The sequence below is a fragment of the Heptranchias perlo genome, chromosome 4 (genome assembly GCF_035084215.1).
Source record: "Heptranchias perlo isolate sHepPer1 chromosome 4, sHepPer1.hap1, whole genome shotgun sequence".
Classification (NCBI taxonomy): domain Eukaryota; kingdom Metazoa; phylum Chordata; class Chondrichthyes; order Hexanchiformes; family Hexanchidae; genus Heptranchias; species Heptranchias perlo.
The window spans coordinates 78702649-78726655 of NC_090328.1; the positions used below are offsets into that span (position 1 = coordinate 78702649).

The 24007-nt window shown below is 43.1% G+C and overlaps 1 long non-coding RNA gene across 1 annotated transcript; it reads right to left on the reverse strand.

Annotated features, from left to right (window-relative positions):
• Window positions 1-883: 883 nt before the first annotated feature.
• Window positions 884-23979, reverse strand: LOC137320527 (uncharacterized). The gene is made up of 3 exons (XR_010962570.1): window positions 23933-23979; window positions 4872-5010; window positions 884-4689 (listed from the first exon to the last, which is right to left on the reverse strand). It is a non-coding gene; the product is annotated as an uncharacterized lncRNA (long non-coding RNA).
• Between the last annotated feature and the right edge of the window lie 28 nt (window positions 23980-24007).

Genomic DNA, 24007 nt, shown 5'->3' on the forward strand with positions numbered 1-24007 from the left:
TGATGTAGTGACATTTTGTCATGGTAAATAAGAGTTCACAGTAAATAGATTCTGCCGTAGTAGAATAGTAGGTAAAGGATTTTTTTTTTAATTTTTAAATTTTTTTTTACAGTTTACAGAAAAATTATAGTTACTATTTAAATACTGTGACATTACTTTTAAATTCTATGCCTAAAAACAAAGTTAGGACTTGCTATTTTCTTTGGAATGTGTTCTAAGAGCATATACCATGCATTTTATACTTTCCCCTAATTGTGTTCAGTCTTGTGTTACAACCTAATTAACTGAAGAGCCTTTAGTATTCGCCTCACATGGAAATGAATAGAGCTCAATTTGATTCAAAGCCAAAAGGGATTTAGAGAAAAAAATGGCAGAGCCCACAACAATTGGACAACTATTCCCATTCCTGAAAAGATAGTAAACAGCAGCTAAATTGCTGATAACACAGGCTCTTGTGTCACAGCTAGAGATGTTTTTCATGCAAAAAAAACATTGTTACATCATTAATTTCCCCACTCCTAGCTGTATTTTAAACTGGAAGTATCAGTCTAACATTTAAGAATTCAGCAGTCTTTAACCCCTTTCTGATGGTATTTGTTTCTACTTGAAGGGAATGCTAATGAGACTGGAACTGTATTCAAAATGCTTTGTTCCCATACAAGTAATCTCTTGCCTTACAGAACAAATAGATTATGAAAAGGAATGTACAATATTGCTGAAATATGTATAAACTTCAAAAGAATTTTTGCTATTTTCTTACATTCTTATATCTTTTATATGTTGAAATGTATTTAAGTGGAAAATTCCTGCCTTAATGTTTATTGAGTTGTGTGATATGTAAATGAAAACTTCAATACATTTTGAATTAAAAATATTTACTCCAATAGCTCTTGATGTTAATTTTACTGACTACTGAATTGATGAAGCACAGCACCGGTGAATGGAAATGGTAATTCACTGCAGTGACTTATTAACAGAATCATTATTACAGTCAATCAGTAGAGATGAAAAGAAAAACTTCTTAATACAGGAAATCTGAAACCCCCAGAAAACACTGGAAAATATACAGCACATTCTGCTCACCAAGACAGAATGGCAACATTTGAGCCTGAAGGCAGTTCAGAGAAGAGCCATGGGACTGTACCCTAGCATCAGAGCACTAAGTTATGAGGAGAGACTGGAGGGGCTTTATAGAGGTATACAAGATAGTAAACAGTACAAAAAAAGTACAGCTGCAACATTACTTCAGATTAAACTGTGACAGCAGGACAAAGGAGCTTAGGTTCAAACTAGTGAAAGGCAAATCTAGGACTGACATCAGGAAGCTATTCTTCATACAAAGAGCAATCAACACAAAGAATGGACCTCTGAGTATGCAAGTAGAGGGAAAAACAACCTGGAATCATTATAAATAGCTAAGTGGTGTGTGTGATGGCAGTTCTGTAGGTTCTTTTTGGGTGGATGCAATAGAATGGGCTGAATAGCCTTCCTCATCCATATCTATCTTTTGATCTAATGAAAAGAAAATATATGTTCATATTTCAGGTAGACATTGCAGTGATTCAGGTCAGAATTGCAGTATATTTCTATTATTTACTGTGGGGTATTTTTTACAGGCAACCAATCTGATTGCTAAGGAAGTGGAGCTAACTCATGATAAAAGCTCCATTCTTAGGAACCCAGCAGGTCAGGCCCACCTAAGTCCTTTTAACTGTCAATATTGGTTCCAAATTTGTTCTGTCTATCCACTAACAGTAATACTAAGCACTCCAGCTTCTTTGTCAAGTAGCTGTATTTTCATCCAGTGATTTTTCTGTTTATTAACATTTTTTTCTGTCATTCACTACTGAAACTATGCACACTCTCTAAAAATTGTAACCCCCTCTCCCATCTACTGGTGTCTGCCAAGGGTACTGCAATTGCACAGAGTCTAAATAACATATTTGGGTCACCCACTAGGTACCTCTCTTTATCTGCAGGTTGTGGAGGTGGAAGAGGAGAATCAGTGCAGGCATGCAAGCCAGCCAGGTGCCATTACACATTAGGTGCTCAAGATTGAGCAGCCATATGCTGACATCTGTGTCTACAGGCTAAGACCTATACCTGCACATGTCCAAGTAGATGTGCATGCAGAGAGCATGATTTACCACAAAGGTGGCGACAGAACTTTTGAAACCATTTTGTGGACAGGACTGTGTCATTGGCTGTCACGTTTTCCATTGGTTTGAATTTTTATGTCAATGTGGCATTGCAAGCAATTGCAGCGGATATGTGGCAGATCTTCAAAGCTGCTGTACCCAGCTGCTCCATGAGGTGCCATAGGCATTGGGGTAGAAATTGATATGCGTTGTGCCTGTTTTTTGTGCATAAAACATGCACAAAGCATACTAATTTAGCAGTGGGATGGCCTGCGCCCAATCTGCGCAGATGCTGGTACCACTGATAAATTCGTGGGGCCCATTATTTAGGCGCCCGTCAAACCAGCGTACGGCTCCTTAAATATGTATATTAGGGCCCTAATGCCTGTTGAAGGACACCTTGCTGAAATTAATCAGCAATTGCCCACCCGACTCAGGATTCTGCAGCAGCACCCACAACCGCCAATGAAAGGTAAGTTTCAGAATTTTTTTTTTAAAACCCTTCCTGTGGAAGGAGGAGGATCAGCAGTGCTTCCACAACTCCACAGGCATTGCAATCGCCCACCCTCCGCCATCCCCCTAGCTTGTTTCTAACCCTGTGAATTACCTGAGGACCGCTGCCAGGAAGGCAGGTGGACCGACATCGATGTCTTCCTTTGGGCGAGCTGCCTGCGGAGTTCTGACCAGCACCATCAGCTTGCCCTGAAAATGTCGATGAGGCCCAAGGCCCAATTTCTATCGATCCTCAGCCCTCTTGGTTCGGGTGCAAGCTGTTTGCACAGCGCTGAGCTAGGCCCAACCAAATTTTTGACCCATTGTTTCACTGGGCCAAAGATTCCCTTACTTTCACCCTGGATGCCTGCTGGAGGTCCAAGGCTATCTTCATAACCTCTCTGACACATCCAGGGACAAGATCTGATCAGAGATATAATGAGGCACATGGAACTGACAGGGTCTTGGCACCAGCGTACCTTCAAATGCTGAAACAGAGTGAGATGCCTTAATTTATCAGGAGTCCTGCTTTAAACCCTATCAGGGTATCCCAGGTTACTGTGCCTTGTGGTCACTGCTCCTAATCTCTCCTTTCCTGGCTCATCATCTGTCTTCTGCATGCTTATTTGTGAAGCACCTTGGGATTTTTTTTTACATTAAAGGAACTATATAAGTGAAAATTATTGTTGTTGTTACATAACTTTGCCCTGCAAGAGGCCATTGCCATGGAGTAAAGGTGAACTAGCCTCAACCTTTGGCAGAAGATAAGTCAGACGACCATTTACTCAGAAGGAGGCTTAAGGTGGGTTGCAATGGACAATATCTTTACTCAAATGCTTGTACCATCCAAATGCACAAGTCATTTGCACGTGTACACGATTCTGGCTAAATCACAGGATCCCTGCCATTGCTCTCAGCCCTACTTCAATATCAACGAATACCAATGGACATCTTCACAAATACCGTACTCGGCTTCATTCCAAATAAGCTGCCATGACACATTACAGTATCCAAAGTTAACACAAATTCTATTTCCCCTAATAGTGTGTGCTGCAGGTACGTTTTTTGTGTTTTGCTTCAGTGCTTCCCCTTTTTGACAGTGTATGGTGTGTGGCTTATACTTCTTAACCATGTTTCCAGGTTGGAGGAGGAAGTGAGGTAGTTAACCACTGCATGGCAATAGCTGCTTCTAAGGATGGAGGTTGTCAGCAGATGGTCCAGCAACTGCAGGTGCCTAGGGAATGGTTGCCTGGGCCTGTACACTATCTGGCACATCTCCAGTCATTTGAGTAGAGTGGTTGGGTGTTACGGATATGACGTCACCCTGCGAGACAACTCACCATTGATGCTAGTTCTTGCCATTCCCCTCCTCCTTGGGAACCCCTTAGCATGCTAGAGGCCTGGGTAGAAGCAGACTGCTGAGCAGCAATGTGGTTGATGGAACCTTGCATTATAGCTGCCTCAGTCTGATTCTACAACATGCAAAATTCAGACAAAACAGACTGCTGTAGACTGGAGTCTAAAGTCTCTACAGCCCCAGTCAGAGTATTCATTATGGAAGCTATGCCTGAGTTTAGTATCTTTGCTAAGGGGGCTTCATAGGAGGGAGCCCTTGAGTGGCCATACTGTGCACAGTGGTCTGCAGCTGAGTGAAATGGTCAAACATGATGCAGTACTCTCCATAGAAGCCCCAAACTGTGCAGGCTGCTTGATACCCCATCAAATTAATGCATGGATTGTTGATGCTGAACTAGCAACTTGTGTTTGTAAGCAGGGTCTGTGAGGTCTGAATCCCTGGGTTCAGCAGCTGGGAGCCCTTGAGCTGGCCCTCTGGCCAGCCAGCAGGGTACTTACTATTCCTCCAATTCCACTTGTACTTGCTTCTCCTCACTTATGCTCTGTGCTTCATCAAGCACTTGCTCCTGCAACTCACTAACAGACCCCCACAGTGTGGACATATCTCTGCTGGTGCTCATCATTGCAGCAATGACTGCTGCAGAGTGCTATGAGTTGCTTGGCTGAGGCTGGACATTGCACTCCTCCACCATCTCTTGGTTACCTAAAGAAGCAGAAGGACAATGTATTTTAGAATGCTGGCAATAAGACAAAGCTGTACATGGTAAGACACTGTAGAATATTAAGCTGTAGTGCTACAATGTATGCTTATATAGGATTGAATCAATGAGTGAATGAATTAGTGAGATGGGAGATAAAGAACAAAAATCAAAGCACGTTACTAACCATGAGTTTGAGGGAGGTCTCCAACCACCTCCTCCTCTACTCCCAGAATCTCAAGTGCCTTCTTTTCGTAGGGCATCGACAATCTATGAGGTGAACTCTTTCCAGCCCACATCTGCTGCCACCTGTTACGTGTAACTTTCTGCAAGTAAATAGAAAAGAGTTGGAATGAGGAAAATGAGAGACGTATGTTACCCAAGTGTCCAGCCCTGCAGCCATTTTATGCAAGTGTGTGAATATGCAATATGCTTGTGTTGGCAGCATGCTTGGTGTTTGTTGCTTGTCACATTTAATGGGCCACAGGACAAACAGTAATACAGATTGCCTGCTAAAATATGTGCATGCCTGTGCATTTGGAAAGTAAATGACCAACTGCAAGAGTGCTGTGCATTCCACCTCCATGATAGTCTTTCTTTTAAGATGCAATGTAAGACAACATTGTAAAATGAACCAAAATATGGGCATATTTACATTGGAAAGTTTCCTGAGACCAGCAAATTTCTTCCTCACCTGCTCCCAGATTGGTTGCAAAGGTATGCCCATACGAAATGCTAAAAGTGCTCCTAAGAAGCCCTCACTCTGGGAGTTGAGTAGGTCAAAATCTCCTGGTGGTCTCACACTCCCACAGGCAATAAAAAGGAAGTCCAGGGCTGTGTAGGCTAAATGCCAAAAAAAACCAATCCAAAATGTAATTCCCAGCTTTAGTTGAGTCATTGCTACTCAAAATTTCAGCAGTCTTCAGGTTCAAAAACTCCTCATTTCTATCAGTCTCAGCTGATCCTAGCAACAGCTGTATCTTTATTTCTCATTCTAACTTACCCTAGTGCATTACGAACATAAAACCAGGAAATTTGAACACTACTGGCCTACATTTACATATATTATAATTAGGTGGACTTAGCAGGCTGATGGTGGGAAGAACCAAATCTCATTAGGAAATTTCGGGGAAATCGATTTCTGTGAGGAAAACGCTTCCATCCCAATATGCTGCCCAGAAAAGTACTTGCAGTAAAGTGGGTGCACTGCTTTAACTTATCCATGCCCACAAAAATAGCAACAATCTCTGGCTTGCACACAACTACCTTTTAAAAGATCACATTGAGGCCAATTTTGAACTGCTCCGAAGGCGCAAACATGGTAGTAATATAGTTAAAATGGCGGCACAGTACTTACCGCCCCATTTACAATTGCCATCTTGATTGAAGTAAGGACGTGGGCGGTCCAGGCTCTAGTCCTACTGGAACATAGGAACAGGAGTAGGCCATTCAGCCCCTCGAGCCTGTTCTGTCATTTGATAAGATCATGGCTGATCTGTGATCCAACTCCATATACCTGCCTTTGGCCCATATCCCTTAATACCTTTGATTGCCAAAAAGCTATCTATCTCAGATTTAAATTTAGCAATTGAGCTAATATCAATTGCCGTTTGCGGAAGAGTGTTCCAAACTTCTACTACCCTTTGTGTGTAGAAATGTTTTCTAATCTCGCTCCTGAAAGGTCTGGCTCTAATTTTTAGACTGTGCCCCCTACTCCTAGAATCCCCAACCAGCGGAAATAGTTTCTCTCTATCCACCCTATCCGTTCCCCTTAATGTCTTATAAACTTCGATCAGATCACCCCTTAACCTACGAAACTCCAGAGAATACAACCCCAATTTGTGTAATCTCTCCTCGTAACTTAACCCTTGAAGTCCGGGTATCATTCTAGTAATCCTACGCTGCACTCCCAAGGCCAATATGTCCTTCTGAAGGTGCAGTGCCCAGAACTGCTCACAGTACTCCAGGTGCGGTCTAACCAGGGTTTTGTACATCTGCAGCATAACTTCTGCCCCGTTGTACTCTAGTCCTCTAGATATAAAGGCCAGCATTCCATTAGCCTTATTGATTATTTTCTGCATCTGTTCATGACACTTCAATGATCTATGTACCTGAACCCCTAGGTCCCTTTGGACATCCACTGTTTTTAACTTTTTACCATTTAGAAAGTACCCTGTTCTATCCTTTTTTAATCCAAAGTGGATGACCTCACATTTGTCTAAATTGAATTCCATTTGCCACAGTTTTGCCCATTCACCTAATCTATCAACATAGGAGGAGATGAGCAAGCCCCTGCGTGCCCTCACTTGCTCTAAAAAAAAAACTTCCACGGCAGCGTGCGAAAATCTTGGTGTCATTTTCTATGCCATAGCGATCCTTCACTTTCTCCTCTTAATCTGCAGACAAAAATAAGGACCTTCTTCTTTCAACTGGTTGCGTCTCACTTTAGGAGATGCAGCCTCTCTTTATATATGTAAGGAATCTTACAACACCAGGTTATAGTCCAACTGTTTTATTTGAAAATCACAAGCTTTCGGAGTCTTTCTCCTTCGTCAGGTGAAGTGTGGGATTCCTTGAACGTTACCACATTTATAGTCAGAGAACAATACCTGGTGATTACAGATAATCTTTCCAACTGCCCGTTGTCAAGGCAATCAAAGTGTTCAGACAGAGAGATGTTACATACAGGACCACCGAATATACAAACAGCCAGAACAAAAGACAGAGAGAGAGAGAGAGAGAGAGAGAAACATCCAAAAGGAAGAGAAAGACAGAGAATGACCCGTTGTATTAAAAACAGATAACTTTTTTTTCGCTGGTGGGGTTACATGTAGGGTGACATGAACCCACTTCAGCAGTCAAGGACATTCAGCCACCGATCTTCGGGTAAGTGTTCTCCAAGGCGGCCTTCGAGACACATGACAATGCAAAATCGTCGAGCAGAAATTGATAGCCAAGTTCTGCACCCATAAGGACGGCCTCAACCGGGATCTTGGGTTCATGTCACGCTACACGTAACCCCACCAGCGAAAAAAAGTTATCTGTTTTTAATACAACGGGTCATTCTCTGTCTTTCTCTTCCTTTCGGATGTTTCTCTCTCTCTGTCTTTTGTTCTGGCCGTTTGTATATTCGGTGGTCCTGTATAGGCATAATCGGTGACTTGAAGATACCATTGTACCACCAAACACGTCAGTGCACATTTTTTCATTTCCAAACTTGGTCTTCCAAGACACTTTTAACAGGCAGTGTTACCACCATATATAATACATAAATAGAATACATAACTCGGGAGAAGGTGACGTGTCCATTATTTGTGTCATCACTTAAGGGTGTAATTTTCATACACCTTTTTTTCCCAACTCCGTGTTCTCTATTTGGCCATTGGCTGTATTATCTCCAGTGCTGGGAGGAACAAGTCAATGCTGCTCTTCAGAAAATTGACCATGATATTGCACATTCATCTCAAACTATGCTACCATATGAACATATGAAAAAAAAGGGCAATAAAAGGCAGTTATGTTTGCCCATCCAATCGACTGTGTAGCATCAGATGTGAGCACCCATCCCCTAGTAATGCTATCTTCTGGAAGAGGCAAAAAAGAAAAAAAATTGTGGCCAATTCAGGAAAAACTCTGCAAAATTCCTCTCCAACTCCCTAAGGCAATCAAGCAAGCTCCAGGGGACCATGGTTGTCTATGATACAACACAATCTAAACTAACTACTTACCCCCTATAGCTGGCAATTTCCTGTTCTCTCAAATAAACAAATTAAATGATTCCTACTTCTCTACCAGCTTTTGCAAAGATGGCTAGAAAAGTTGTTAAAAGTGTAGGAATCCTCAAAAAAGCTCTGCCGTGCTTGTCACCATTGACAAATTCAGAGATCTACGAACCCCATAGAGAAAATTTGGAGCAGATTTTCCTCTGCAGGACTGAGGCAGGAAAAAATGGATCACTGCCCATTTTTGTCTACATCAAATTTCCTGCCAGAAGTGACAGATGGCACCGAAAATGTAAATATAGTCAAATGACACAGTAATGACGGACTGATGTCATGCATCACATTTTATTTCATTACCACCAGACCAATGCTCTTCCATGAGGGGCTGCACTGTAGATGGCCCTGGGACTGCCATCTGTTGCAAAGCTGACTGAATGCTTTTGATGTGCTGTGTATGAGAACCTCACACATGCAGAATCCTCCACACTTGCCACCATGTGTTAGAAACTGCTAGGCACATCCCTTAATGACTCCAATGTGTTCCTAAAGCATTCTTCTTTTAAAAGCTGGGAGAATCTTTAGCCTTAGCAGCTGTGAATAAAGGTGACCTGACCCTCTGGCTGCTTGCTTCCTGCTCCTCTGGACTACTTCTACCTGCTCCTGCTCATTTGTGCTGTGTTTTATCCTTGGTGCTGCCCTCAAACTGGATGTCTTAACCTGCAACCACACCCCCCACCCTACCAGATTGGATGGAGTTTGCCACTTCTTGTTTGGGTGAGATTGAATGACAAGATGGTAGATGAGGTGTTGGGTGATTCCTGGTTTGATGGCCCCACTAGTTTCTTCTGCCACATGTGCAGATCAAAGAGAGGGTACGTGTTAGGCATTTGTTCTCAGAACATTTTCTTGGAGTGCAGCCTTCTCCAAACAACTAGCATGGAGCTGCTGATATATGCAAGCTTGTGTTTCCATGCTTGTGTGAGTTAATAGGATGGAGTGCAAAGGAAGGATCAATGTTGCACAAACCCTGAGCTGAGGGCCATGTCTTCTCCTGGCCCTGAACTTGCAAGGATCTGCTTTTCAGATCATGCAATGTTGCCAATTCCCCTCCAATTGTGGCTATCTGCATCTTGTTGTGTGCTGAAAAAGAAGACGTAATATAGTGATTATCTGACCATGGCTGCATGGAATCTACCTAGCCCCATGAGTGAAGGTGCACTCCACAGGATTTGTGGATAGAATTGTGCAACATGCAGCTCCTAGTCATGGAAAGAGTTGGCTATGTGTTGTCTTGGGCATCCTTGTACTGAAGAAGGTAGCGCGAGGCAAGCAAAGGGCTGAAAAGTGCACTGTGTACCTTCATGAGAAGGTGGAAAGTCAAGGAATGCATGGGTAAGATGGAAGAAATTATGCTGATATTGGTTGATACAGTGCCAAAATATGAGCTAATGTTAAGGATGCCTAACTCACCTCTCCCAGTGAAATTGTTGATTTTTTTTGCAGCTCTACAACCAAGTCTTCTGTGCAGTCCCACTGGCATTTATCATGTCAGCAATGTCCTGCCATACTCATTGCACCACTGTGATGGGCACCCTGTGGCTATGGCTATTCCTGGAACAGGATTTCTGTGCTTTTCCCACACAAGCTGGAGGCCCTGCTTCTCACACCAATGCTGCCAAGATCTAAGCCAATAAAGAACATTTGCAGTGATCTGTATTTCAGTGACAAGCTATCTCCCAAAAACAACACTGTAGTTTTAAACCAGTAGAGGCCTTTAAGTTCCTCTCCCTAATGAGTGTGTGCCCGATTGTAAGCGTTAGGCAAGCACAGCACATTCCCACGATTGCCTTAACTCAGAAACAGTAGGGTTCAGGCGAATGGTACTTCAGGAAGTCCCTGCCCGACTTGTGGTTGAGTGGAAGAAGGAGGAAAATTGTCCCCATCTAATCCAAGCCATGCACATCAATAGAGTCGATGAGGATGATCTAATCCATGCCAGAGTCTACAGTTCTAAAAATCTTGCCCAAATTGTCAGTCCTGTACACTGGTACCACACTATTAAGATTGCCTAGCAGTTAGACCCCTATGTTTGTACCAGGAAAATAAGAGCTTTTGCAGCTATGCATCAAGATTCTGTATTAAACTAAAGGCATGGATTTTCCTCTACCAAATGCCCAAAATTAGACAAAAGAGGGAGATTGGGTTGGGGAGGCTAGATCCCCACCCGAAAACTGCAACCGAAAGTTTTTCTCTCACTCAGAGGGAACTCCGCCACCTGACTCAACTGCCCTACTGCATTTAAATGACGTGGAAAGGGGGGTGATGGGGCTAACGATAACAAACAATTTCCCTGCCTTCCCACTGAAGTATTGCTGACCCAGGTACCGGCAGAGATGGGGTGGTGTTACATGCTGAGACAACGGGGAATCCCGTTGATGGCCATGTTGGAGGGATTGGGCCTGGTAGTGGCCACCTGTCCCTCTCTTCTGCTCCCATATTTGCACCAGAAGAGGCTGCACATGAACAGCCTTTTTAAAATCTTCTAAAAAAAATCCTCAGGGTGTTTCTGCTCCCCATAATTGTGCTTCTTCATCCTTACGGTGCTAACACTTCACTGAGTTTTTCTGGCTGGCAGTGGTAGGCACTCTCTATGTGGCAGAGAAACTGCCAGGAGCCCTTCCTGCATGTTTAATGACCCCAAGCCCAGGAAAATGGGTCAGCATCATGCTGGGGTTGGACTGATGGGAGGAAGTCCTGCCCAACGTATCTCTGATGGCAAAACTGCCTGGAAAGAAATCCAGTTGAAAAAGTCCACATAGAAAACCATTAGTGAAACTTCACACCACACTTCTGTCTGTGGAATTCTTTTCCAGACAGTACTATCGCTTGGAACTCTATCCCTTCTATGTAAATGTTTAAATCTAGTTAGCCACCACTTACTGAACCAGGGTTATTGAGATATCTGTTAAACCATGAGAAGTTTGTTGCCTCATACACCCCAGATGTCTGTGGCCAGACCCATTGCTTTGCTACCCTATTACTCACAAAAATAAAACAAACAAAAAGCCGTGTACATTAGTCTCATCATCGCTATTCAAGGTGCAAGCTTAGATATGAAGCATGAAGATAAAGTTTTATGTGATGAAGAACATGTGTGTACATTATAAAACCATCAGTTAGACTTTTGTGTCGTGACCAGAGATATTATCAGGTACACTAATACATTTCTGGCAAAACCTGCTCTTTTAACTTCTGCTGGTCACTGTGCATTAAATAAATGTAATCTGATTACATAAGTGAAAGATGGTGGATTTCCAACAGGTGCTGTTCATCAGCAAATACAGTCAAGCTGCATAAAGGAAAAGAGGAGGACTTTACAAATTTTGTCTTGAACAAATTAATCCATCGCATTTTGTAAGGTCTGTCAGTGGAAATAAAAAAAATTCTTAACATCTGTTATAGATTTGTGTAGTACTACTTGCAATAGCAATAGTAAATTGAGAAAGATATTTAGCTCTCATTGATAAATTACATTCTTATCTATAATTTCTGAAGCTAAAAATATAATTTTGTTGCATCAGTGTGTGGAGTCTTCATTACTGAGGCCTCTGGAGACCTGAGGTCAGAGTACAGTGCCAAAAAACAGCACCCAGCTGTTAAAGATATCAATGTGATTGGCAGGTAGACAAAAACAGGCAGTGAAGATTTTTGTTCTCTTTCCCCATGTTGCCCGTATATTGGTTTGGGTAAATTCTGAACAGAACAATTTTCCTCTTTTCACCTAGTGACAATTCTCCTAGTTCAGCTAGAACATAGATTTGATGCAGTTTAGAGCTCCCTCTAGCCTGCCCCAGGGAATAATGAACAATACAGATCGATGTGTCTTGACCACAGCCTTAAAAGACATGTGCTAATGTGGCATTTCCATTTACCACACCAGCCTTTTTTCTAGCCTTCTGTTTGAGATTACCAAATTATTGACAGTTTTGTGCTATGGGCTCACATCCAATGGAACATTTGTTGACATTTCTTAAACTAATTTCAGCTGGTAATCTAATAGCCATCAGACATAGGAAAGTTTCATCCAATCACTTTAAGCTGGATTCAAACTCAAGCATTGTGTGTGTTTTCACCGTTCCTCTTCTGAAAGTGCTGAATCTTGCTACAGTACAGCTCCATAGAAAATGGTAGTTCTTCAATATCTCAATTAAGTGTCCACGCTTCATCTTTGAGCATAGACAATGAAGGGCTGAACATCTGCTGCTGTAACTATGGCAGAGTGGGAATCACGCACCGGCAGTCAGGCGGTTATTTTAAAATTTTGAAAAATAAATTTCCGCCCCAATCTTCATGGTACCTCCCCATAGGGCTCACTTGCAGTCTTCAAGAGGCCAGTTCACCTCATCTCACTGAGAGTACTGGCCTCCAAACTTACACTGGGCCCTACTGAGGAAGTGTGAACTCCCAGTGTGAAGTGTAAATCTTGGCCTTGCCTTCTCTGGGGAGGCAGGGGACCAAGTTTGGGGTGAATAGAGGTTATGGCTCCAAACAAGACCCCCCAGAAACTATTCAGGTAGGCTGCGACCCCGTGTATCTGGGTCTCGGACCATTTCCCAGGCCTTCTGGTCCTAAGCCCACTCATTTTCAGGGCCATGAAGTCAAAAGTACTTAAAAATGGTTGCAAGTAAAAGCAAAAATCTTTGAATCTGAACAACTTCTTAGAAATTAAACAAATAATTTATGTAAATTTTGAACTAGTTCATGGAATCATACAGCACCGAAGGCAGCCATTAGGCCCATTGTGCCTGATTTTCCTGAATACATTGAAGCTAGGAATATTAAGTGCCCATCCCTCCCCTTGTTTGAGCCAGGTCTCCATTATTGCCACTATATCATAATCCCAAGTGCCTACAGCTCATCAACCTTATACTTGAAAAGGTAAATGGTAGTTAAAGGTAAAAGGCTGTGGGGAAAGAGCAGGGGAATGGGACTAATTGGATCCACTGCAACTGATTTATTACGCTGTTTGTTGACAACCAGTATTGGATAAGCAGAAATTTCCTTCAACTAAATCTTGGGAAGACTGAAGCCATTGTCTTCGGTCCCCGCCACAAATTCCGTTCCCTAGCCACCGACTCAGTCACTCTCCAGCCCAATGCGGAAGGAAGCAGTGCTGGATCTAGTTCTGGAAATAATGTGGGGCAAGTGCAGCATGTTTCAGTGGGGAAGATTTGGGAAACAATGATTAGGTTCAGAGTAGTTATGGAAAAGGACAAGGAAGAATCAAATGTGAAAATACTCAACTGAAGGAGGACTAATTTCAATGAGTTGAAAGGGGATCTGGCCCAGGTGGATTGGAATCAAAGATTGGCAGGTAAAACAGTAAATGAGCAATGGGAGGCCTTCAAAGGGGAGATAGTTTGGGTACAGACTAGACACATTCCCACAAGGGGGAAAGGAAGGGCACCCAAAGCGAGAGATCCCTGGATGACTAAAGATATAGAGATTAAAATGAAACAGAAAAAGGAGGCTTATGACAAATGTCAGGTTCATAATTCAGTAGAGAACCAAGCTGAATACAGAAAGTACAGAGGAGATCTGAAAAAGGAAACAAGAGGGGCAAAGAGATTGTATGAGAATAGTTGAGCAGGTAACATAAAAGGGAACTCAAAAGCCTTTTATAAACATATAAATAGTAAAAGGGTAGTCAAAAGAAGGGTAGGGCCATTTAGGGACCAAAAAGGAGATCTTCTTGTGGAGGCAGAGGGCATGGCTGAGGTACCAGTCTGTCTATGTCTACCCTCCTCACTGTTTGCCACATATCCGAGTTTCATGTCATCTGCAAACTTTAAAATTATGTCCTGTATGTCCAGGTCATTAATATATATCAAAAAGAGCAGTGGTTCTGACACCGACCCCTGGGGGACACCACTGTCTACTTCCCTCCAGTCTGAAAAACAACCGTTCACCACTACTCTCTGCTTTCTGTCCATTAGCCAATTTCGTATTCACGCAGCCACTGCCCCTTTAATTCCATGGGCTTCAATTTTGCATACAAGTCTATTATGTGTACTTTATCACACGCCTTTTGAAAGTCCATATACACATCAACTGCACAACCCTCATCAACCCTCTCCATTACTTCATCAAAGAATTCAATCAAGTTAGTCAAACACATTTTGCCTATAACAAATCAGTGCTGGCTTTCATTTGTTAACCCATACTTTTCCAAGTGCCAGTTAATTTTGTCCCCGATTATTGTCTCCAAAAGTTTCCCCACCACCGATATTCAACTGGCCTGTAATTGCTGGGTTTATTCCTCCCTTTTTTTAAACAGGGGTGTAACATTTGCAATCCTCCAGTCCTCTGGCACTGCATCCATATCTAAGGTGGTTTGGAAGATTGTGGCCAGAACTTCCACAATTTCCACCCTTACTTCCCTCAGCAACCTAGAATGCATCCCATCCGGACCGGGTGACTTTTCCACTTTGAGCACTTAAAAAGGTATCTTTTAATTACCTCCTTTTTATCATAGAATCATAGAATGGTTACAGCACAGAAGGGGGCTATTCGGCCCATCTAGCCCGTGCCAGCTCTTTGTAAGAGCAATCCAGTTAGTCCCATTCCTCCGCAGCCCTGCAAATTTCTCTTCGAGTATTTATCGAATTCCTTTTTGAAAGCCACGATTGAATATGCATCCACCACCCTTTCAAGCAGCGCATTCCAGATCATAACTACTCGCTGCATAAAAAAGTTTTTCCTCATGTTGCCTTTGCTTTTGTACTCTATGCCTCTGTTTATAAAGCCAAAGATCCTGTATGCCTTTTTAACAGCCTTCTCAACCTCAGCCGCCTTATTCCTGCCACCTTCAAAGACTTGTGTATGTGCACTCCCAGGTTTCTCTGTTCCTGCACCCCTGTTAAAATTGTACCATTTAATTTACGTTGCCTCCCCTCATTTTTCCTACCAAAATGAATCACTTTACACTTTTCCGTGTTAAATCATGAAGGGTTTTGATAGAGTAAATAAGGAAAAACCATTTCCAGTGGCAGAAGGGTCAGTAGCCAGAGGACACAGATTTAAGGTAATTGGCAAAAGAACAAGAGGCGAGATGAGGAAAACATTTTTTAACACAGCAAGTTGTAATGATCTGGAATGCACTGTCTGAAAGGGTGGTGGAAGCAGATTCAATAATAACTTTCAAAAGGGAATTGGATGAATACTTGAAGGGGAAAAATTTGTAGGGCTATGGGGAAAGAGCAAGAGATGGGATTAATTGGATAGCTCTTTGAAAGAGCCGGCACAGGCACGATGGGCCGAGTAGCCTCCGTCTGTGCTGTATCGTTCTGTGATTCTATGATGTATCCAATTCCCTTTTGAAAGTTACTACTGAAACTGCTTCCACCACCCTTTCAAGCAATGCATTCCAGATTATAATAACTCGCTGTGTAAAAGAAATTCTCATCTCCCGTTTTTTTTTGCCAATTACCTTAAATCTGTATCCTCTGGTTATCAACCCTCCTGCCAGTGGAAACAGTTTCACCTTATTTACTCTATCAAAACCCTTCATAGGGTTAGAATGAGAAAATGGCAAAGAGCCTATTCCACAGCTGGTTTGTGGTCAGCAATAAACAAACACATAAACAGGCCTCCATTCTCGCAGAACATAAATCGCAAAGTTAAAAAAAAACATTTTCTTTAAACATCTTTTTAACAATCTATTAACACATCATAAAACTAGAAGGGACATTCAGTGTAATGTAAAACCTCCAGCTGAATGTGATTTGTATAGAAAGTGCAGTGTTGTAGAATTGGCTTCACTTCTTTGGGTGAAGGAATCCATGTAGCTGGATTTAGTGGTGTAGTGCAAGAACATGATAGCATTTCTCAGACAGTGTGTTTGGGAGGAGGCATTGACTTCTTGCTAGAGCATGGTTGCACAACACCACACACGCTCCAGTATCTTGCTCAAGTGGCCACTACTCATATATGAGCCGTGGCAGTGTCATGCACCAGGCTATTCAAACACAGGATATCATAGTCAAACATGATCCTGTCCTCACCCAATGTCTATACACAAGCACTTCCAGCAAGGGTTACTGGATAGCAATCAGCAGTAGGCACCTTAGCCAATGAACACTTTAAGTCAGGCACACTGAAACCAATTGCAGTGCTCCTAATATCAGCCTGGTTGAGATGGGCCAATTCAGCACAGACCAGGGATCAAACCTGGAACTCTCCTGTTCGGTTACTCATTTACCTACGGGATATACTTGTGAGGCAATCCGGGGAGCTCCCAAGGTCTGTTTGTAACATCAACGTGAACGAGCAGTGCAGTTATACTGCTTGTTCGCACCATCGTTGGGTGAGAGAAGGCAAAGCTCTGCATATGCATTTGCAAATACATTGCATTGAACTCTACTCATGGCCCTCCAACCACGGGTGAGACTCTAATGATGACAGGGTGAGGTCAATTGTAGCACTCCCATTGTTGCCCAGCTAACATAGCACAGTCAAGGGTTTAAACCTGGGAACTTCCTGGTCTGTATGGCTATTCTCCAGCACTGATGCATTTACCTGCTGAGCCATAGAGAAGTCTATTTTGGAGCTTCTATAATGAGAAACAAACCATGAGGACTGTTTGTACAACTGTTGTGTTAAAAGCAGTGCACTCTTTACTGGACTTAACACACAATGGCTTACTCAACTACCGCTAAAATAATAAACCACCTGCTCTTTTCAATTTACAGATGCACTCATGTAAAATCTCCCTCCAAAATTCAGTGGCTGTGAGGCCAGTGGGATACAGTACAATCAGAATTGTGCATTCACTCTGCTTAGCACAGCATAATCTTTTGTTACCTCCAGACCCGACTATTCCAAAGCTTTCCTGGCCGGCCCTCCATCTTCCACCTCCAAAAACTTTAGCTCAACCAAAACTCTACCGCTCGAATCCTAACTCACACCAAGTCCCATTCACCCATCACCGCTGTGCTCGATGAACTACATTGGCCCCCGGTATAGCAATGCCTCAAATTTAAAATTCTCACCCTTGTGTTCAAATCAACATCCAGGCTTGGGCTCATAAGTGGCAAGTAACATTCGTGCCAGACAAGTGCCAGGCAATGACCATCTCAACAAGAGAGAGTCTAACCACCTCCCCTTGACATTCAACGGCATCACCATCGCCAAATCCCCCGCCATCAACATCCTGGGGGTTACCATTGACCAGAAACTTAACTGGACCAGCCATATAAATACTGTGGCTACAAGAGCAGGTCAGAGGCTGGGTATTCTGCAGCGAGTGACTCACCTCCTGACTCCCCAAAGCCTTTCCACCATCTACAAGGCACAAGTCAAGAGTGTGATGGAATACTCTCCACTTGCCTGGATGAGTGCAGCTCCAACACTCAAGAAGCTCGACACCATCCTGGACAAAGCAGCCCACTTGATTGGCACCCCATCCACCACCCTAAACATTCACTCCCTTCACCACCGGCGCACAGTGGCTGCAGTATGTACTATCCACATGCACTGCAGCAACTCGCCAAGGCTTCTTCGACAGCACCTCCCAAATCCGCGACTCTACCACCTGTAAGGACAAGGGCAGCAGGCACATGGGAACAACACCACCTGCACGTTCCCCTCCAAGTCACACACCATCCCGACTTGGAAATATATCGCCGTTCCTTCATAGTCGCTGGGTCGAAATCCTGGAACTCCCTTCCTAACAGCACTGCGGGGGAATCTTCACCAGACGGACTGCAGCGGTTCAAGGAGGCGGCTCACCGCCACCTTCTCAAGGGCAATAAGGGATGGGCAATAAATGCCGGCCTCGCCAGCAACGCCCACATCCCATGAACGAATAAATTTTTTAAAATAAAATCCCTCCATGACCTCGCCCCTCCCTATCTCTGTAACCTCCTCCAGCCTTACAACCCTCCGAGATCTCTGCGCTTCTCCAATTCTGGCCACTTGCACATCCCCGATGTCTCCTCTCAAAAAAAACAAGTTACCTTTAAGATCTGCCAGAAGGCTGTTACACCAGATTTAAATTGGTTCTGGATGGGTGTGGCTAATCGTTCTGCCCCATTCCCTTCTATATCAGAGGCAGTAAGAGCTGCTACAAGGTATCCTGAGGTAGATATCACATTGAGAGGCAATTTTGTGTGCTGCTACTGAAGGTTAGTGTTTCTTTACAAGTATAGTGATCTTCTTAGTACTTTAAGGGTTGAGTCAGGGCTTTTGCTGCTACTTCTACTCAGCTCTGCTCAAAATATTGCTTTCCACTTTTAACAAGGATTTCTCAATGGGAATACCTTTGTTTTGATGTTATGAAGAGGAGGATGATGAACACATGGAAGAGGATGAGTTGGAGACTCTTAGGGGGAGATTTCCACTGGCTCTGCCAGGTGGGAATGGGGTAGTAGTGCTCCAAAATCATGGGGGAGAAATCTACTGCCCTGTTCCCGCTTCCAATCTGCCCAATGCCATCCAGAAATGGGCCTATCGCTGAGCAGCAGGAGCGCCTGTCTGTTTCAGCAGGTAGGTCCTTTTAATATGGAAATCGGGGTCCTACTACATAAATAGGACTCAGATTGCCATTTTAGGAATCAACTGGGCAGACAGAGCGTGCACCATCCATGCTCTACCCAGTTTTACCCCGTGAGACAACAAAAGGTGACCAAAAGCAGTAAGTTTAAAATTATATTTGTGGGGCCAGGAGGAGCACAAGTGCTCTTTTGGGCTCCACAGGAATAATATGGATCGCCGTCCCCCTCCACGATTGGCTGCTGAAAGAAAATAGTGGCCCCAAAATTTACACCCCCTCCCAATTGCCCTCCCTTTCCTGGTCACCCCCCCTCCCGATTGCATCATCTTCTTCTTTAACGACCTAAGAGCTGCTGCTGGCAATGCAGCAGCCCAAAATTCAAAGCGAGCTGCCTGGGAATGCCCAGGTTTCCACAGCTCGCCAGCCTCATTTAAACAAGGCCTGACTCCCAATATTGGGTGCGCCTCGGGCCTACCTGTTCAGGTGCAGGGATCGTTAACTGTGCCCTGTTGGGACTGGCAGGCAAGTGCAAATGAATTTCTAGGTCCATAATTCTAGAACCACAGATATAAAGCACAGAATATGTAGATGCCAGTGCAAAGTTTAATTTCCTGACAATCGAATTTTTAATATGTATTTTTAAAAAATATTTATATCTGTAACTCAATACCGAGAATTTTATCATGATGTCTTTTTTAAAAGATATTTTAACCAGAACACTGATGTTACCATTTAACTCTTAAGATTAACGCCATAAGATTTTCTGATCTAAATGTTATACAGTATCATTTGCTTCTTTAAATTTGGGGTACTTCAGTCAATAGCTGCAAACCTGCACAGTATAATAATTTATCAGAAAAAACTTAATGATAACAATTTTGCATGATTTGCAGGAAAGAGCAGACAGTAAATCAGTTATTCATGTGCCTCTTCCAGAATTGTAACAAAATTGAGAGCTACAAGTGTTTAGTATTTTTAAGGGTCCATCATGCTGGTCAGCTCAGAGATGCCCTGGTTAATGTGCCCATGGCTAGAACCATTTAGATCCTATAAGGTAGAGAGTTAATGTGATCTTCTTGAAAATGGTGTAATCAATGTGCCCTCGAATCATATGGTTGGTCCTAAAGTTGTACAAGTTTAGAACTTCTGCCAAAATTACAGATTTGAAAGCAGCCCTGGTAAGAATATTGGGGGCTTTGCCGATCTCCTGCCATAATTCTGGTAGGAAACAGCATGAACCACCAAAGAAACAGCAGAGACCCGGTTATCCTTTTCCGAGAGTTCCTTCAGTGCCTTGAAGGGATGGAACTTCCATTCACCCCTTATAAGATAAATGACAGACCAGAGGTTGGGGGTCTGGGCAAGGGTCAGGCTCTACTCCTACTCAACTGGGGCCTAGTGTTTGTTTGTTGCCCAGTTTGCCAAGTGAGTGGAGATACCATGGATGCATTTAAGGGGAACATAGGAACAGGAGTAGGCCATTCAGCCCCTCGTGCCTGCTCCGCCATTTGATAAGATCATGGCTGATCTGTGATCTAACCCCATATACCCGCCTTTGGCCCATATCCCTTAATACCTTTGGTTGCCAAAAAGCTATCTATCTCACATTTAAATTTAGCATTTGAGCTAGAATTAGTTGCCGTTTGCAGAAGAGAGTTCCAAACTTCTACAACCCTTTGTGAGTAGAAATGTTTTCTAATCTCGCTCCTGAAAGGTCTGGCTCTAATTTTTAGACTGTGCCTCCTACTTCTAAAATCCCCAACCAGCGGAAATAGTTTCTCTCTATCCACCCTATCTGTTCCCCTTAATATCTTAAACTTCGATCAGATCACCCCTTAACCTTCGAAACTCCAGAGAATACAACCCCAATTTGTGTAATCTCTCCTCGTAACTTAACCCTTGAAGCCCAGTATCATTCTAGTAAACCTACGCTGCACTCCCTCCAAGGCCAATATGTCCTTCCGAAGGTGCGGTGCCCAGTACTGCTCACAGTACTCCAGGTGCGGTTTAACCAGGGTTTTGTATAGCTGCAGCATAACTTCTGCCCCCTTGTACTCTAGTCCTCTAGATATAAAGGCCAACATTCCATTTGCTTTCTTGATTATTTTCTGCACCTGTTCATGACACTTCAATGATCAATGTACCTGAACCCCTAAGTCCCTTTGGACATCCACTGTTTTTAACTTTTTACCATTTAGAAAGAACCCTGTTCTATCCTTTTTTGATCCAAAGTGGATGACCTCACATTTGTCTACATTGAATTCCATTTGCCACAGTTTTGCCCATTCACCTAATCTATCAATATCGCTTTGTAATTTTATGTTTTCATCTACTCTGCTTACAATGCCACCAATCTTTGTGTCATCGGCAAACTTAGATATGAGACTTTCTATGCCTTCATCTGAGTCGTTAATAAATATTGTGAATAATTGAGGCCCCAAGACAGATCCCTGCGGGACTCCACTAGTCACATCCTGCCAATGTGAGTACCTTCCCATTATCCCTACTCTCTGTCGCCTTTCGCTCAGCCAACTTCCGAACCAAGTCCGTACTTTTCCCTCGATTCCATCGGCTTCTATCTTAGCTAACAGTCTCTTATGTGGGACCTTATCAAATGCCTTCTGGAAGTCCATATAAATAACATCCATTGACATTCCCCTGTCCACTATTTTATCACCTCTTCAAAAAATTCAATCATGTTTGTCAGGCATGACCTAGCTTTCACAAATCGGGAAGCTAGATAAACACAAGGGAAAAAGGAATAGAAGGCTATGCTGATAGGGTTACATGAAGTAGGGAGGGAGGAGGCTCGCAGGGCACATAAACACTGGCATGGACCTGTTGGGCTGAATGTACAGCACAGAAACAGACTAATCTATGTAATCCTATGTAACACTGGCCTACACAATGGCATATGTGGGCCCTGCTGGTGGGGCCCAGGCCAGGCAGCAGCCTAGGCCTCCAATGAATTAAAATACATATTTAAAATCAAGCCAGTTCAGCCTGTTTGCTCAGGGGGTCAATAGGATGATTGCTGTGTAAGAAGGATAATTATAATGAAATCAAACACTCTGTGCCAGACTCAATAATCTGATGTCTGAACCATACAGGTCAACAGTACTCTAGGGTACTATTGATGATCGACTAGCCAGCCTGGCTCCTTAATGGGACCTGTAGCACTAGACCTCTCAATGGTAGCTGGAAATCTTCCCAGTAGGTTCCAGATAACCCTGAAAACCAATGTCCTAACCAGGATAGTTCTGGCTGGACAAGCAGCAGGAAGCTTACCAGTGCTGTGCTGGTAGTCCGCATAGCTTAACTTGGTTAAACTCCAGTAGCACACCTCCACACACTTAAGGATCCATAACGCTGTGCCCTGCCAACGTGGACCTAAGTTCTGTACTTTATATGGATTTTCAAAGAGCATCATGATAAGGTACTGCAAAAGAGACTTATGGCAAAGGTAAAGCACATGAAATTAAGGGGAATATAGCACAAAGAAAGAAGGTTGGAAGGCAGAAAGCAAATGGTAGGAGTAAAAGGAAGACTAGAAAGGTATTCCACAGGTATTTTTGTTGAGGACACTCTTATTTATGAAATCCATAAATGATCTGGACTTAGGAATCGAGGGAATATTATTGAAATTTGCTGATGACATGAAACTGAGGAGCATGGCACATTGTGACAAAGATTATGGAAGGTAACAGGAGGACATGGATGAGCCACCATCGAAAAGGTAAGTTTAATATATCTATTTTTAATGTATGTGGGGCCAGGAGCAGCAGGAGTGCTTCTCCTGGCTCCATGATACTACCAGCCATGATCGGGCCCACTCCCACTGTCTTCCGCTCCTTCCCACTTACCCAAGGGTTGCTGCTGGCGAGGCAAGCGGCCCAATATTCATTTTGCGGTATGGGCAAACTGCCCGTGGAGGTGCGACAGGCACCGACAGCTCATCAAACTCATTGAAATGAAGCTTGAAGTCCAACTTTGTGACGGTTTCAGGTTTAGATTTTTACCCACAGAATACAAAAGTAGGTAATGTTCAACTTGAAGACTTTAGGCCACAGTTGGAGCATTGTGTTCAGTTTGGAACACCCCATTATAGAAGGATGTAAAAGCAATGGTAAAGGTCCAGCATAGATTCATTGGGGTGTTACCAGGGGTTAATTTAACAGAGGCATCAAAATTTAGGACTTTTTCACTACTGCAGAGGAAGTTAACTGGTAACCCAATAGAGCAAGATCATGAAGGGTTATAAGGTAAATAGTGATAGATTGCTTCCACTGCTAAAGGAAGGCTGCAACTAGAAACCACAAATTTAAGATAGTCACAAAAAATTATTTACCCAAAGGATGGTTAGAATCTGGAATTCTCTCCCACAAACCACTGAAGTAGAGTCTATAAATTATTTTAAAAGGGAATTTGTTGCTTGAAAAAGGAATATTGAAGGATACAGGGAATAAGCAGGATGAGTGGGACTAGGCAGCCCACATGGAGTAAAGCACTGGTGCAGACTTATTGGGTAAATAACCTGTTTTGGTGCAATAACATCCAATGATTCTATGACTCAGGTAACTCCATTTCAGGAAAACAGAAACTTCCTGTACAGATTTATCTCTTGTGGAGATCCTCAAGCAGAGTGATGGGTCTCCACATGTGTCAGACACCACACCACCTGACCAAAATAAATATATAATCATCATGAGCAATAGAATATCCAGGGAAAGGTCCTGGTGTTAAATGTCTCAAACACATTACCTTTCTGTAATTGTTTTTAAAACCGTTGCTATATTGATAATATAGAACTAGTGGCGGTGGCCAGGTGTTTACAATCGGAGCCCGCACCGCTTTAAGTTTTAAAGTCAAAGAGTGAGATGTAACCGGTAAACCATTTACCCTACGGAATGTGCGTGACTTTTCAAAGGGAGGCACGAACGTTAAAACCGTTTCAAAGACAATGGGCTCACTGACCCCTCAGACAGCGGCTCACGCTCGGACCACTTTCACATCCGCCATCTTGAGATGAAAACGAGTCTCGGTGCGCCA